Here is a 15228-nt window from a genome sequence, read left to right on the forward strand (position 1 = left end):
TAGAGTATTCACTATCTGGCCCTTATAGAAACAGTTTCCTGACCCTCACCCTAGAGTAGCAGACAGGCAGGAGGAAAGGAAGAGTCTAGCAGTTCTCACGCTGGCTGCACAATAGAATCACCTGTTGATTTCTCCAAGCAGTCCCCCCACCCATAATATTTCTTGAATGGTTTGGGGTGGGGGTGTTTTTTTTAAAACTTCCTGGTGATTCAAATGAGAGTCAGGACTAAGAACCACTGGGCTAAGGGAATAAATACATGAAGGTCTGAATTTCCCAAATGTTAAGCAAGATGGTTGCAGGACTGGCCCGCTTTTCCCAGGGAATCTTAGTGGATTACAGCCTTTCTTGAGGACGAAAGGTACCCAGTAATGAGATTTGGTTGAAGATAGAGAGGGGGCAAAAGACTAATTGTTTCTCACTGTAGTATGATTTATAAGCTAAGTTCCATTTTAACCTCTCTAAACCCTTGAACCATTGTTTCAAACATGTATCCCTGGCATTGTCTGCATCTCTCAGGCAGGCACACCTTGGGCTACGTAGCACATACCTTTGCAGGGACCCCTGCTGGGTCACTTCTCAGGATACACCCCAACAGGGAACCCTTACGCCATCTGTGCAGCGTGCCCTCCATAATTATTGGTGGTCTCACAGGGAAGGAGAAAAAAGACAGCTCTATCAGAATCCCATTCTTCACTAGCACAGTCAGCACCATTGGCAGAGGATGGCTCCGGGGCTGCAAGGCTGCTCTGAGCTATTATTGTGCCTGGCTCTCTCTCAGCATGACTCAACGCAGACAATATAGCACACCGAGAGCATGGGGGATGAACAGTAAATACGAGGCCTTGGATTTTTTTTTAATCTTGTCAGTTTTTCCCTGATTTGTGTCCTTTATCCTAGCCCCCTCTGCTACATAAGCTTCTCAAAGCTAATGCCCATAACGCCACCACCCACTGGTAGCAGCAGGCTGCTGGGCCACTGTGGGGTTCTCATTGCAGAGATTTACAATGCCCGCCATTATTCAGCAACTGTACGTGTTAACCCAGTGGCACAAGGTTGCTCCAACACCTTCCCCTCTGGTTTCTCTTTACTCTGGAGGCCAACAGCGACTATAGGAGTGCCGCCCTCCTGACTCGAACTGCTTGCCTCAGTGAGCACACATCACATCCTCCAACCTGGCAGAGCTGGAATAGGCCCTGCTGAAAGACAGGAACGTTGGGCAATTATGGAACTGAGATGATGCTTGACATTTCTACTGCCACATTAAAAAGTTAAAAATATTTCTCAAAGGTGTTTCTTTGGCCTCTTGTAGATGCCTACCCTCTATCCCCTTCTTTCTTCTATTAAGAGCTGATGTGATTACATCTCTAAAATGTGAGCTTGCTGCAAGGCTGCTGGGAGTGACCTCAACAATGAGCCTACAGGCTACTATAGCTGTAAGGAGGTGAAACAGTGCCATATATTTGCTCCCTTGAAACAACTCCCTGGAACAAGTTACTATTTTCACACTTCTATTAATTCTAATCAGTTTCAAGGGTGATTTATGGCTCCCATTTAACTAAGAAATGTGCCTATTATCTCTACCTTGGCTACTGTGACGTCTACCTCCATGCACTCTCCCGTTCCAGAATCCAGTAGTGGAGGCAGCAACTGTCTGGAAATGCATTTGCCTGTGTATAGACGACTTACTGCTTCAGAAGAAATAGAAGAAGCACTTGGGGGATGAAGATGCGGTTACTCTCATGAGCTTTTCTAGAGAGAAATATGCGTCGGCTGAGGACACCTATGTTTGGTTTTGTGCGAAGGGTTTACAAACTGAAATCACAGAGGTTACAGGAGAGCAGGGGAAGGAAAACATCAGGTAGCTGCTCCTGGTGGGTAAGGGTCTGCCCAGAAGAAAGCTGGGAGTCCTGGGGGTCCTCTTAACATGGAATGTGAACTTGTGAAACACTTTTTTTTTTTGTAGACAGTCTCTCTGTTGCCCAGGCTGGAGTGCAGTGGCGCTATCTCAGCTCACTGCAACCTCTGCCTCTGCCTCCCGAGTAGCTGAATTACAGGCACCCGCCACCATGCCCGGCTAATTTTTGTATTTTTAGTAGATATGGGGTTTTGCCTTGTTGGCCAGGCTGGTCTCACACTCCTGGCTTCAGATGATCCACCCGTCTCAGCCTCCCAAAGTGCTGGGATTATAGGCGTGAGCCACTGCGCCCGGCCTGTGAACACTTTTAAGTCACCAGATACCTGGCATGAACATTATTAGCAATTTATCAAGTCGTGGGGGCCTGTTTGGGGTTATGATATATCTGACAAGAAGGAAAAGGTGATGATGGAAACGGGACTGGCCTCCCACGTTGGCACTGTCAATCCAAACGTGGGATCCCAAGAATACCCTGCAGTTTGAGGTGCAGACGCCCCCTACGTGGCGTTCAGGGAAGTAAGCTCAGTTCAGAAAGAACAGTCATGCTTCTTGCAGAACACCAGTACACTGAAGCTTTGATTTGTATTCAGTGAAGGGTAACCTACTCACCCCATCTTTGAATATGTGCAAAAAATAGAGAAGGAGGCAATAAAAGATAAATAGGGCTGCCATTAAACAAAACCAGACAGGCTCCAGATGCATCTGAGATGGGCAGAACATGTGACATGTGTGAACATCAGGAAGGGGCTGGGGGAACTGTGAAGATCCTGCAGCTCGCGGATCTGTTTCTCATGGCCTCTACTCCTTTATATAAATTTGGCACAGCAAATCAAGGAAAGCGGAGGGTTTAACAGACTCCTGGACCACTCCAGATAACTCACTCCTTCCCACATATTGTGTATTTGTTCTCTTATTTCACTGTGTAAGAATGGTTGTGTTCAAGAGGTTTTTAAGTCAATGTTTCTTTGATATGGTATATGCTCTTACTGGGCATCCACCAAGAAGATGTACCTAGAATATGTACGGAGATTCTGCTATACTTTATTCCATATCATGTTACAAGAAAACAACAGTGACAGCTGACAAACCATTACATCTTTCATAATACAGACAAATTACAACTGGTAACAAATATGCAACATGTATTATTCCATTCTCCTTACTATGTGTCATTTGAAAGTATAATAGTTTTCTGAATAATGCTACCACATTTCTTAGGTACCAATCCCCTGTTAGAAAGTACACATCTCAGTGCATCATACAAAAAAATAATAAAAGATAAAAGGAAAATTTAAAAAATCCACTCCCAACTAGAGAATGTAGGTTTTGTATGTGCCTCTAAAATATGCTGCTGTGGGAAAAGGAATGAGAATAGAAGATTGCTTATTTTATTGATTTTTTTGTGTTTTTGGTGTAAGAGAAAAGTACAAGGCAGTAACATATACAGTTTCGTCTGCCTACAGGCCAGTAAGGGAGATGGAAGTTATGCGCAATTATGCAGCATATTCCTATGTATAGGGGGCAGGCAATAATCTACCCCAGTATATACAGCCTAAACATCCTCTTATATAACAAAGATTACAAAACCAATAATATTCACAGATGAGTATCATATAGACGCATAACCTAGGGTATTGATTATACTGGCTGTCATATACACACTGAGGAAAGGATACCAAGAGGCCTCACTTTCTTTGCAAGCCTGGAGGTGCTCCTGGAAACTTTCTAATCACTCTTGCGAGGTAGAAATTGCTTCTCACCCCGGAATCAGTGGATGGACAGCCACCCTGCTTTATGTACCCTATTTTTTGCTGAGTACTGCAAACATTTTTTTTCACATCCTATGTATCTCATATTTTTAAGTCGACAAAACTGTTCTTTTAAGAAAATGGGAATTAAGTGTCAAATCTCCTTTCAGAATACCGTGTGTGCAGTGATGTGCTAAGGTGTTTGTACTATTCTTACCATCTGTTTGAGTTCAGGCTACTCCTTCAGCTACTCCTTCATATAAAAATAATCTCACAAAACATTCCAGTGCTTTCTCAATAGAATAATAAATCTGCTAATGAACACAGTCTGAATTGATTTTCATGACTCCCCACAAGGAGGGCAGAAGAGAAAAGAAGCAGAGGAAGAATATGATTGCAAATAAGGGAAGGAGAGAGGGAGGGAGGGAGTGAGAGGGGTTTGGGGGGAGAAAGAGAGAGAGAGAGAGAAAGAGAGAGACACGGAGAGAGAGACACCAAACTTTGGATTTCCTGTATGAGTGGCAAGGATAGGATACTCAAAACCTCCTGACCTTCTGAGAGGTATGTCTATGTAACAAAACAGATTTCTCCCTCCACTGAGTAATGTTATATTTCACTTCTCCGAAGAAGCTGCCTACAACAGGGAGATATAACTCTAATGGCCCTAATTGAAGTCTTTCAACATTAAATATTTTCAAATTTTCAAGTTAAAAACCTTATTAAAAAGCAAAATTTAATCATCAGTTGCTCTTGCTTTAAACTTAGTGAAATACAAAAGTCATGCCTCTTCTCCAAATGAATGATTCAAAACAAATCACAGGAAAGGCCATTTTTAATTGCATGTAAAGTTTTCTCCCTATATTTTCTTTAAGAAATCCTAATTTAAGTATACTTTAAATCAAAATACCTCTAAAGACTTCCAGTGGGTTGGAATGTATGAAAGAGGAATGGAAAGGATTTCTAGGTAGCAAATAGTAGACATTCTACACTTGAGTGTTTTCTGCTCTCTTTAAAACCAATCAGTAAATAATTCCTTGCTTAGCACTTAAAAGTTTACAATGAATGCTACATCTGGATAGGATGAACTATGACTTTGACATAACCATCCATACTCCACTCCGCAGACAGTACCATTTTAAAGTTTAGGAATTCTGGGTCCAGTTTCCTTGGTGTATTGAGCTTGATTATAGAAAAGCTTTACCCTCACCCAACTCTCAGAAAAAGTCCTTCTCAACCTGGCTCTTAATTCCTAGTCTTGATCCTAAAACAGTGTGACACATTTCAAGCACTCACTCATTCTCTCCTTCTTTCTGAGTAATAGGAAAATGTAAGATACTGTACACAAAGGTATTTTCATAGGAATTTGTGTGCAGAGGAGCTAGGTTTCATGCTTTAGATGAAGTCTCCTAACTGTCCCCTTGGCTGCAGTACTACTGGGCATTCTGCAGCGAGGCCTGCCTCACTGGGAGCCAGCCTGCATCAGGCAGCCCTCCCTCCAGATCAAAGCAAAAGACATGCCTGGTCCACTTTTCCCCAGTGTCACATACTCGCCTTCATCCTCCAAGGTCCCTCAACTCCTTGAGTAACGGAAGCTGGACCATTCCCTTTTCCATCTTTAAAGCAAGATTCCTGCATTGTTTCTAAAACCTGCATTTGAACAGTTATTCCAGGAGATGTCTTAAAGTAAGGAACCCCATGATGTCTTCCGATTGGCTTGGAATGTTTTTTTAAAATGTAATTTTTTTTTAAAAGGTGCTTTGTTGTAACTAAGCAAACTTTGAACTGGATCACTTTGTAATTTACTTTGTAAGCCTTAACAGGCCAAGATTGCTTTCAAGGCTCATCCAGCAGATATAGTTCTTTTGCACCAGATTTAAAACATTCTGTTCCTCACTCTTTTCTCCAGTTAGAAAATACAAAGTGTAACAGAATGGATGGGAAAAAATAAGATGTTGACAAGACCGAGACACAAAAAGTTACCTCAATCTCCAGAGGTTGAAATGTAAGCAATTTATCCCTGTCTTTGTTCTTAACGTTTGATAATTGTTTTTTCAATTCCAACCTATTCAAAAAACAGTCATGCTATGTGGCTTGAAAATGCTAAGCAGAGTCCAATATCCTATATATAAATGTGCAGTTATTTCCAAGGAAAAAAACCACATTTGCAAAATTATCTCAAAAGGCAAGCAACAGGTGGGGCCCCACAGTCCAGGGCCAAGTTGTCAAGTCAGAGAACAGGGGTTTGCTTTAGCAGAAAATTTCCTTCCTAGTGGTTGCAAAATGTGCACTGCTCTCAAAGAAAACACACATTGTTTTATGCCACTCTGTGGCTTTCAAGTACAGACATTACTGAAGAAGTGTGAACACCAAATGTGTTGTCTTAATGCATTTAAGACATGGCTGGTGAAAGCGTAAAAACCTTTACAGAGACGCTGTGCTGCAGAGGGAAATCAAACAAAATCAAACACAAAAGACTGAAAAGAATACATGCCATGTATCAGTAAGCAAAGCTTAATCTTCATGTAGTTCTTGGAAATCGCAAGGTATCCAAATGCGTGCAAGGTTTTAAATAAATTGCAGAGAAAACAGGGTCTTGCCAGCTTCAATTTTCTTGTAAGTGAAATCCACCACAGGGAGTGAAAGAAAACTGATCCATGATTCCCTTCATATTATTGGCCTCTTCATTAATGTTTTTTTTCTTTGCAGAATGATGACAACTTAATCCTGGAAGGAGGAAAATAGAAAATTGTTATATAAAAAATCTACACCATCCATTTTTCCTAAATTACATGAAACATCAAAATTGGTCAGTCCAAAGTGAGCCCACTGATGTTCCCCACAGCCACTCCAAACACATAAAAATGAAGCAGAATAGCCTCCTTAACCAAAAAAATCCTTCTAATACGATAAACAAATTTTCTGACTACACTTTCCTCTCTTAAAATCATTTAACTCCACCAACTGAATTGGTCTATCTTCCTCTTGGATATTTAGAGAAAAAGAAATTCAGCAAATTTCCTTCCCTGAATCATTAGTAGCAATACTGGTCTTAATTAAGTGCCTGTAGCATCATACAGACCATTAAAAGGACGTATCATTATGTTCATTTTTATGAACATGAAATAGAAAAATGGATCACATACATGCTTTTAAAAAAATTCAGCTGTATATAATTCCTTGATTGCCTATTATCATTATTTCAGTTTCAGCAGAATGAAAATTGGCCAGTGTGACCTGAATTGGCAGCCTGTTCCCAACATCCTGTATAGGACTGCGTGTTTCCAATAATGCCTGCTTAAAACAATAACAACTTGTGGGTGAACGGTTCAAGCAAAAAGAAGGAAGCTTCACTCTGCCCCTCTCCATACTTCTTTTTGGCCCTTAAGCATTTTCATTGACTCCTCAGGATGGGAAAAGAATGCCTTGCCAGGATGGGTGGAAACACTCCCAGGTTCAAGGCACATAGCTGAGGGATCGGTTCATTAGCTGCACTGAGTCCCAGAACCAGTTCCTTAGCTAAGTTTAGAAGCTGCTGGTCACTTTTGGCTTAGGATTGACTTGGCGATGCATGCTCTTTTTTGGTTCCATATGAACTTGAAAGTAGTTTTTTTCCAATTCTGTGAAGAAAGTCATTGGTAGCTTGATGGGGACGGCATTGAATCTATAAATTACCTTGGGCAGTATGGCCATTTTCACCATATTGATTCTTCCAACCCATGAGCATGGAATGTTCTTCCATTTGTTTGTATCCTCTTTTATTTCATTGGGCAGTGGTTTGTAGTTCTCCTTGAAGAGGTCCTTCACATCCCTTGTAAGTTGGATTCCTAGGTATTTTATTCTCTTTGAAGCAATTGTGAATGGGAGTTCACTCATGATTTGGCTCTCTGTCTGTGATTGGTGTACAAGAATGCTTGTGATTTCTGTACATTGATTTTGTATCCTAAGACTTTGCTGAAGTTGCTAATCAGCTTAAGGAGATTTTGGGCTGAGATGATGGGGTTTTCTAGATATACAATCATGTCATCTGCAAACAGGGACAATTTGACTTCCTCTTTTCCGAATTGAATACGCTTTATTACCTTCTCCTGCCTGATTGCCCTGGCCAGAACTTCCAGCACTATGTTGAATAGGAGTGGTGAGAGAGGGCATCCCTGTCTTGTGCCCGTTTTCAAAGGGAATGCTTCCAGTTTTTGCCCATTCAGTATGATATTGGCTGTGGGTTTGTCATTGATAGCTCTTATTATTTCGAGATACGTCCCATCAATACCTAATTTATTGAGAGTTTTTAGCATGAAGGGTTGTTGAATTTTGTCAAAGGCCTTTTCTGCATCTATTGAGATAATCATGTGGTTTTTGTCTTTGGTTCTGTTTATATGCTGGATTACATTTATTGATTTGCATATGTTGAACCAGCCTTGCATCCCAGGGATGAAGCCCACTTGATCATGGTGGATAAGCTTTTTGATGTGCTGCTGGATTCGGTTTGCCAGTATTTTATTGAGGATTTTTGCATCAATGTTCATCAAGGATATTGGTCTGAAATTCTCTTTTTTGGTTATGTCTCTGCCAGGCTTTGGTATCAGGACAATGCTGGCCTCATAAAATGTGTTAGGGAGGATTCCCTCTTTTTCTATTGATTGGAATAGTTTCAGAAGGAATGGTACCAGTTCCTCCTTGTACCTCTGGTAGAATTCGGCTGTGAATCCATCAGGTCCTGGACTCTTTTTGGTTGGTAAGCTATTGATTATTGCCACAATTTCAGAGCCTGTTATTGGTCTATTCAGAGATTCAACTTCTTCCTGGTTTAGTCTTGGGAGGGTGTATTTGTCGAGGAGTTTATCCATTTCTTCTAGATTTTCTAGTTTATTTGTGTAGAGGTGTTTGTAGTATTCTCTGATGGTAGATTGTATTTCTGTGGGATCGGTGGTGATACCCCCTTTTTCATTTTTTATTGCATCTATTTGATTCTTCTCTCTTTTCTTCTTTATTAGTCTTGCTAGTGGTCTATCAATTTTGTTGATCTTTTCAAAAAACCAACTCCTGGATTCATTAATTTTTTGAAGGGTTTTTTGTGTCTCTATTTCCTTCAGTTCTGCTCTGATTTTAGTTATTTCTAGCCTTCTGCTAGCTTTTGAATGTGTTTGCTCTTGCTTTTCTAGTTCTTTTAATTGTGATGTTAGGGTGTCAATTCTGGATCTTTCCTGCTTTCTCTTGTGGGCATTTAGTGCTATCAATTTCCCTCTACACACTGCTTTGAATGTGTCCCAGAGATTCTGGTATGTTGTGTCTTTGTTCTCGTTGGTTTCAAAGAACATCTTTATTTCTGCCTTCATTTCATTATGTACCCAGTAGTCATTCAGGAGCAGGTTGTTCAGTTTCCATGTAGTTGAGTGGTTTTGAGTGAGTTTCTTAATCCTGAGTTCTAGTTTGATTGCACTGTGGTCTGAGAGACAGTTTGTTATAATTTCTGTTATTTTCCATTTGCTGAGGAGAGCTTTACTTCCAACTATGTGGTCAATTTTGGAATAGGTGTGGTGTGGTGCTGAAAAAAATGTATATTCTATTGATTTGGGGTGGAGAGTTCTGATAGATGTCTATTAGGTCCACTTTGTGCAGAGCTGAGTTCAATTCCTGGATATCCTTGTTAACTTTCTGTCTCATTGATCTGTCTAATGTTGACAGTGTGGTGTTAAAATCTCCCATTATTATTGTGTGGGAGTTTAAGTCCCTTTGTAGGTCACTCAGGACTTGCTTTATGAATCTGGGTGCTCTTGTGTTGGGTGCATACATATTTAGGATAGTTAGCTCTTCTTGTTGAATTGATCCCCTTACCATTATGTAATGGCCTTCCCTGTCTCATTTGATCTTTGTTGGTTTAAAGTCTATTTTATCAGAGCTGGAGGCATCACGCTACCTGACTTCAAACTATACTACAAGGCTACAGTAACCAAAACAGCATGGTACTGGTACCAAAACAGAGACATAGATCAATGGAACAGAACAGAGCCCTCAGAAATAATGCCGCATATCTACAACTATCTGATCTTTGACAAACCTGACAAAAACAAGCAATAGGGAAAGGATTCCCTATTTAATAAATGGTGCTGGGAAAACTGGGTAGCCATATGTAGAAAGCTGAAACTGGATCCCTTCCTTACACCTTATACAAAAATTAATTCAAGATGGATTAAAGACTTACATGTCAGACCTAAAACCATAAAAACCCTAGAAGAAAGCCTAGGCAATACCATTCAGGACATAGGCGTGGGCAAGGACTTCATGTCTAAAACACCAAAAGCAATGGCCACAAAAGCCAAAATTGACAAATGGGATCGAATTAAACTAAAGAGCTTCTGCATAGCAAAAGAAACTACCATCAGAGTGAACAGGCAACCTACAGAATGGGAGAAAATTTTTGCAACCTACTCATCTGACAAAGGGCTAATATCCAGAATCTACAATGAACTCAAACAAATTTACAAGAAAAAAACAAACAACCCCATCAAAAAGTGGGCAAAGGACATGAACAGACACTTCTCAAAAGAAGACATTTATGCAACCAAAAAACACACGAAAACATGCTCATCATCACTGGCCATCAGAGAAATGCAAATCAAAACCACAATGAGATACCATCTCACACCAGTTAGAATGGCCATTATTAAAAAGTCAGGAAACAACAGGTGCCGGAGAGGATGTGGAGAAATAGGAACACTTTTACACTGTTGGTGGGACTGTAAACTAATTCAACCATTGTGGAAGTCAGTGTGGCGATTCCTCAGGGATCTAGAACTAGAAATACCATTTGACCCAGCCATCCCATTACTGGGTATATACCCAAAGGACTATAAATCATGCTGCTATAAAGACACATGCACAGGTATGTTTATTGCGGCACTATTCACAATAGCAAAGACTTGGAACTAACCCAAATGTCCAACAATGATAGACTGCATTAAGAAAATGTGGCACATATACACCATGGAATACTATGCAGCCATAAAAAATGATGAGTTCATGTCCTTTGTAGGGACATGGATGAAACTGTAAACCATCATTCTCAGCAAACTATCACAAGGACAAAAAACCAAGCACTGCATGTTCTCACTCATAGGTGGGAATTGAACAATGAGAACTCATGGACACAGGAAAGGGAACATCACACTCCGGGGACTGTTGTGGGTTGGGGGGAGGGGGGAGGGACAGCATTAGGAGATATACCTAATGCTAAATGACGAGTTAATGAGTGCAGCAAACCAACATGGCACATGGATACATATGTAACAAACCTGCACATTGTGCACATGTACCCTAAAACCTAAAGTATAATAAAAAAAAAAAAAAAAAAGCTGCTGGTCACTAAGGCCAAGTGAGGCCTTCATGTCTCCAGCTATAGGGCCACACAGTCATCTTCCCAGATGCAGGGGGAACCCTGGATGGTGCCTGATCCCAAAGGTTTTGTCCTTTTTTGAGACTTCACAGTGCACCTGTCTTGCTGCTGCACACACAGGCTGTGGCATCAAGGACATCACTCCTGCATAGCAGCAACCCAGCAATACCTTGTCCAGATAGCAGAAATTCCACTCTTATGCTCAGGAACCACTGAAATAGTGGCCAGGCACGGTGGCTCATGCCTGTAATCCCAGCACTTTGGGAGCCCGAGACGGGAGGATCACAAGGTCAGGAGATGGAGACCATCCTGGCCAACATGGTGAAACCCTGTCTCCACTGAAAATACAAAAATTAGCCAGGTGTGGTGGTGTGCGCCTGTAGTCCCAGCTGCTCAGGAGGCTGAGGCAGAAGAATGGCGTGAACCCAGGAGGTGGAGGTTGCAGTGAGCCGAGATTGTGCCACGGCACCCCAGCCTGGGCAATAGAGCAAGACTCCCTCTAAAAAAAATAAAAAATAAAATAAAAAGAAAGAGCATCCTCTCCACCATCTGCTCATTTCCCCCACTTACTATGGTGAGTTTCTGGCATGTTAACTTCCCATTCTTTTTTAAAATTGAAGCAAAATTTATATAAAACAAAATTAACCATTTAAAAGAATATAATTTAGTGGCATTTAGTGCATTCAGAGTGTTGTGCAACTATCATCTCTATTTAGTTCCAAAACATTTTCATCACCCCCAAAGGAGATCCTATATCCTTTAAGCAGTCACTCTCCATTCTCTCCTTGTCCCAGCCCCTGACAACTATTAACACTAATGTTTCTGTCTCTATGGATTTACCTATTCTAGATATTTTATACAAATGGAATCATATAATATGTTACCCATTTTGTCTAGCTTTTTTCACTTAGCATGATGTTTTCGAAGTTCATCCATGTTGTAGCATGAATCAGTACTTCATTATTTTTTAGGGTTGAATAATATTCTATTGTATGAATATACCACAGTTTGCTTATCCATTCATTGGTTGATTTATATTTGTGTTGTTTCATCTTTTGGCTAATAGTGAATAGTGCTGCTCTGAATATTCATGTATAAGTATTTGTTTAAACAGTTTTCCATTCTTTTGGATATATATATAGGAGTGGAATTGTTAGGTCATATGGAAATTCTATGTTTAACTTTTTGAGGAACTGCCAAACTGTTTTCCATCATGGCTGTACCATTTCACATTCCCACCAGGAATGCACAAGGGTTCCAATTTCTCCAAAACATTTGTTTGTTTAAAAAAATTATAGCCATCCTAGTAGGTATGAACTGATTTGCACTTGCATTTCCCTAATGATCAATGATGTTGGGCATCTTTTTTTTTTTTTTGACAGGGTCTTGCTCTGTCACCCAAGCTGGAGTGCAGTGATGTAATCCTAGCTCACTGCAGCCTTGACCTTCCTGGGCTCAGCTGATCCTCCCACCACAGCCTCCCAAGTAGCTGGTACTACAGGCACACATCACCATGCCTGGCTAATTTTTTATATTTGTAGAGACAGGGGTTCACCATGTTGTCCAGGCTGGTCTTGAACTCCTGGGCTCAAGCCATCTGTCTGCCTTGGCCTCCCTAAGTGCTGGGATTACAGGCATAAGCCACCAGGCCCAGGCTGTTGGGGACTCTTTCATGTGGCTGTTGGCCATATGAATATCTTCTTTGGAGAAATATCTATTCAAGTCCTTTGCTCATTTTTAAATTGGGTTGTCTTTTTGTTGTTGAGTTGTAGGAGTTCTTTATACATTCTGGATATTAATCCCTTACAGTATGATTTTTCTCCGATTCCATAGGTTGCCTTTTCACTCTGTTAACTGTGTCCTTTGATGTACAAAAGTTTTGAATTTTGGCAAAGTGCAATTTATCTTTTTTTCTCTTTTGTTGCTTATACTTTTGGTGTTATATCTAAAAATCCATTGAGAAATCTAAGGTTACGAAGATTTACCCCTATATTTTCTTCTAAGAGTCTTATAGCTTTAGCCCTTGCATTTAGATTTTTTGGCCCATTTTGAGCGAAGTTTTGTATATGGTATGAGAATTCTTCAGAGTTCCCTGTCCTCAAAAACAAAAGCCTTTCCTTAAGTTTCCAGGAGAGGCCTGGGGGTAAATGGATACCACACATAGGCCCTTTGCTACCTCTACATCCCAACAGTTATTATCTCAAATCCTTGCTGCTTGTGGGAGGTTCTCCATAAGGCTCACTTGACCACTCCTCATCCTTGCTTAATTGTGCAGATATGCCTTTATCGAACCTCGTCTTAAAGAAGTCACCACCCTAGCAAAAATAATTAGATGGGAACAAACTCCTTTGTCCCCAGCCTACCCTTGTTCTTTCAGGGAAATGAAGAAAGAACGTGCTCTACATGCTGCTCCATGTAACTATGCATTCTGATCTAGGCACTGGCATCTTTTTTGAGGACCATGACATCAAGAAGAGAAAGCACTCATCCTCACAGTACTTCAAGCACATTTGTCCACAGGCATCCTCAGCCAGTCCTCAACCCCACTATCAGCCTTGACATTTTTATTAAGCAGATGACAAAACTGTCCTTTTTCTTCCATGTACTTTAAACAGCAGTCGAGATTCCAGCTCTTCCTGGAAGCCTGCCCACTCCAGCTAAACGGGAGCTTTAGGTCTGTCCTGATATCTGCTTGCCCAGGCATGGAGTTCCTATAACTATATCCAAATGATGTAGTCTTTCCTGGCTCTCCCCTCTTTTACCACTTTAATCACAGAATGGAGACCTGGTACCCACAATGACCTCCTGAACCAGAGACTTCATTTAGTCCCTCCTAAGGTGTGAAGATACTTCCTGTGAAGGAGCAAGTCAGGGGACAGGTGGCATCAGTATGTTCTTGATTAAGCTTGATTTTGTAGACTGCTGTGTCCCCAGAGCATAGCTCAGGCCCGGCTCAGGCACTCAATATACAGTTGTTGAATGAATAAAGGGGAAATTGTAGAATCTGAAGACTTGGTAGTGAAATATGTTCTCATATGTAGAGTTCCCTATGGCACATTCACTGAAGGCAAATGTGATGCCTGTGAAATGGTACAGTACTGCACACACTGCAGGCCATCCACAGATACACCACCAGCCTGAGGATGGTTGGTAGGATTAACACCTTCCTGTAGGCAAAAATTACATTTTTTTTTAACTCCATGACATTATATTTGAAAGGAATGATTTGATTTCCAGTACATCTAATTTCATGTAACAATAAACTATGTTGTCACCATAGTCAATGGCATATTCACTATCCTGTTGGGTTAAGATGTTTTTTAGACATCGATGATGTTTGTTCTTGCCTTGTCCTGATTCTTTGAGTGTAATCTCTAGGAGAATCACATGTACCTAACCTAGGGCATAAACAGAATTGCATAATAAAGGGTAATATGTAATAATAGTAATTGGATAATAAACGGTGAACACAGTGATTATGATAAATCCATTACTTAGGTTTGGGCTTAGACATTTAATGGAAGAAGCCAATAATGAGAACAGAAGAGAGGTGCCAATGAGAGGCAGACTCTTTCCCATCTCTGTGAGACGGCTCCGAATGGCCCAAATTGTGCCGGCTACCCTGCCTGGTGCTGTTAGTCAGCAGCATGGGATGTCCCTTCTCTCTCCTTGAGCAGCATCAGCTTCAATTTTCAATGAGTGCATATAAGGTAGGTCAGATTTGCTGGAAAGTTTTTAAGAAAATATAAATGCAATCATGCATTTGATGAATGGGGATTTAGGTGGAAGGAGAGAGGGTATACTACAATCACAGGGAAGCAAAATATAGTATCAATGTAATTCTTTCCCTTAACTTTATTATTAAAACATGTTGCATGCACAATACAAATGAACACTGTATATGAATTATAAGCTCAACTATGTGCATAGCCACTCATAGCTATATAAATCATAAGATTAATGGATGCCATTTTTATCTTGCTTTCAGCTTTTACAATGTTCTTTCTCTCTAGAAATGAATGTTTTAAACAAGAAATTGGATTTGATTGATAAAATCCTTATTCAGAAATATCTACATAAAGCTTCTTGGCTATAAATATTAATTAATTGGATCGCTGGTACCCATAATGCAACTTTGTTCTGACCCATGTGCCCTATGAACTAGATATTTTTT

At 40.6% G+C, this 15228-nt stretch overlaps 1 protein-coding gene across 10 annotated transcripts in view; it reads right to left on the minus strand.

Moving 5' to 3' along the window:
• Nucleotides 1-2937: 2937 nt before the first annotated feature.
• Nucleotides 2938-15228, minus strand: part of CDK14 (cyclin dependent kinase 14) — a 600921-nt gene continuing 588630 nt past the window's right edge. For all 10 annotated transcript variants that reach the window (XM_032761120.2, XM_058424902.1, XM_058424892.1 and 7 more), the window contains one exon: nucleotides 2938-6388. The gene's annotated coding sequence lies outside the window, so the exon portion shown is untranslated. The remainder of the gene's footprint in view (nucleotides 6389-15228) is intronic.

Source organism: Hylobates moloch, unplaced genomic scaffold (genome assembly GCF_009828535.3).
Source record: "Hylobates moloch isolate HMO894 unplaced genomic scaffold, HMol_V3 SCAFFOLD_1, whole genome shotgun sequence".
Lineage (NCBI taxonomy): Eukaryota > Metazoa > Chordata > Mammalia > Primates > Hylobatidae > Hylobates > Hylobates moloch.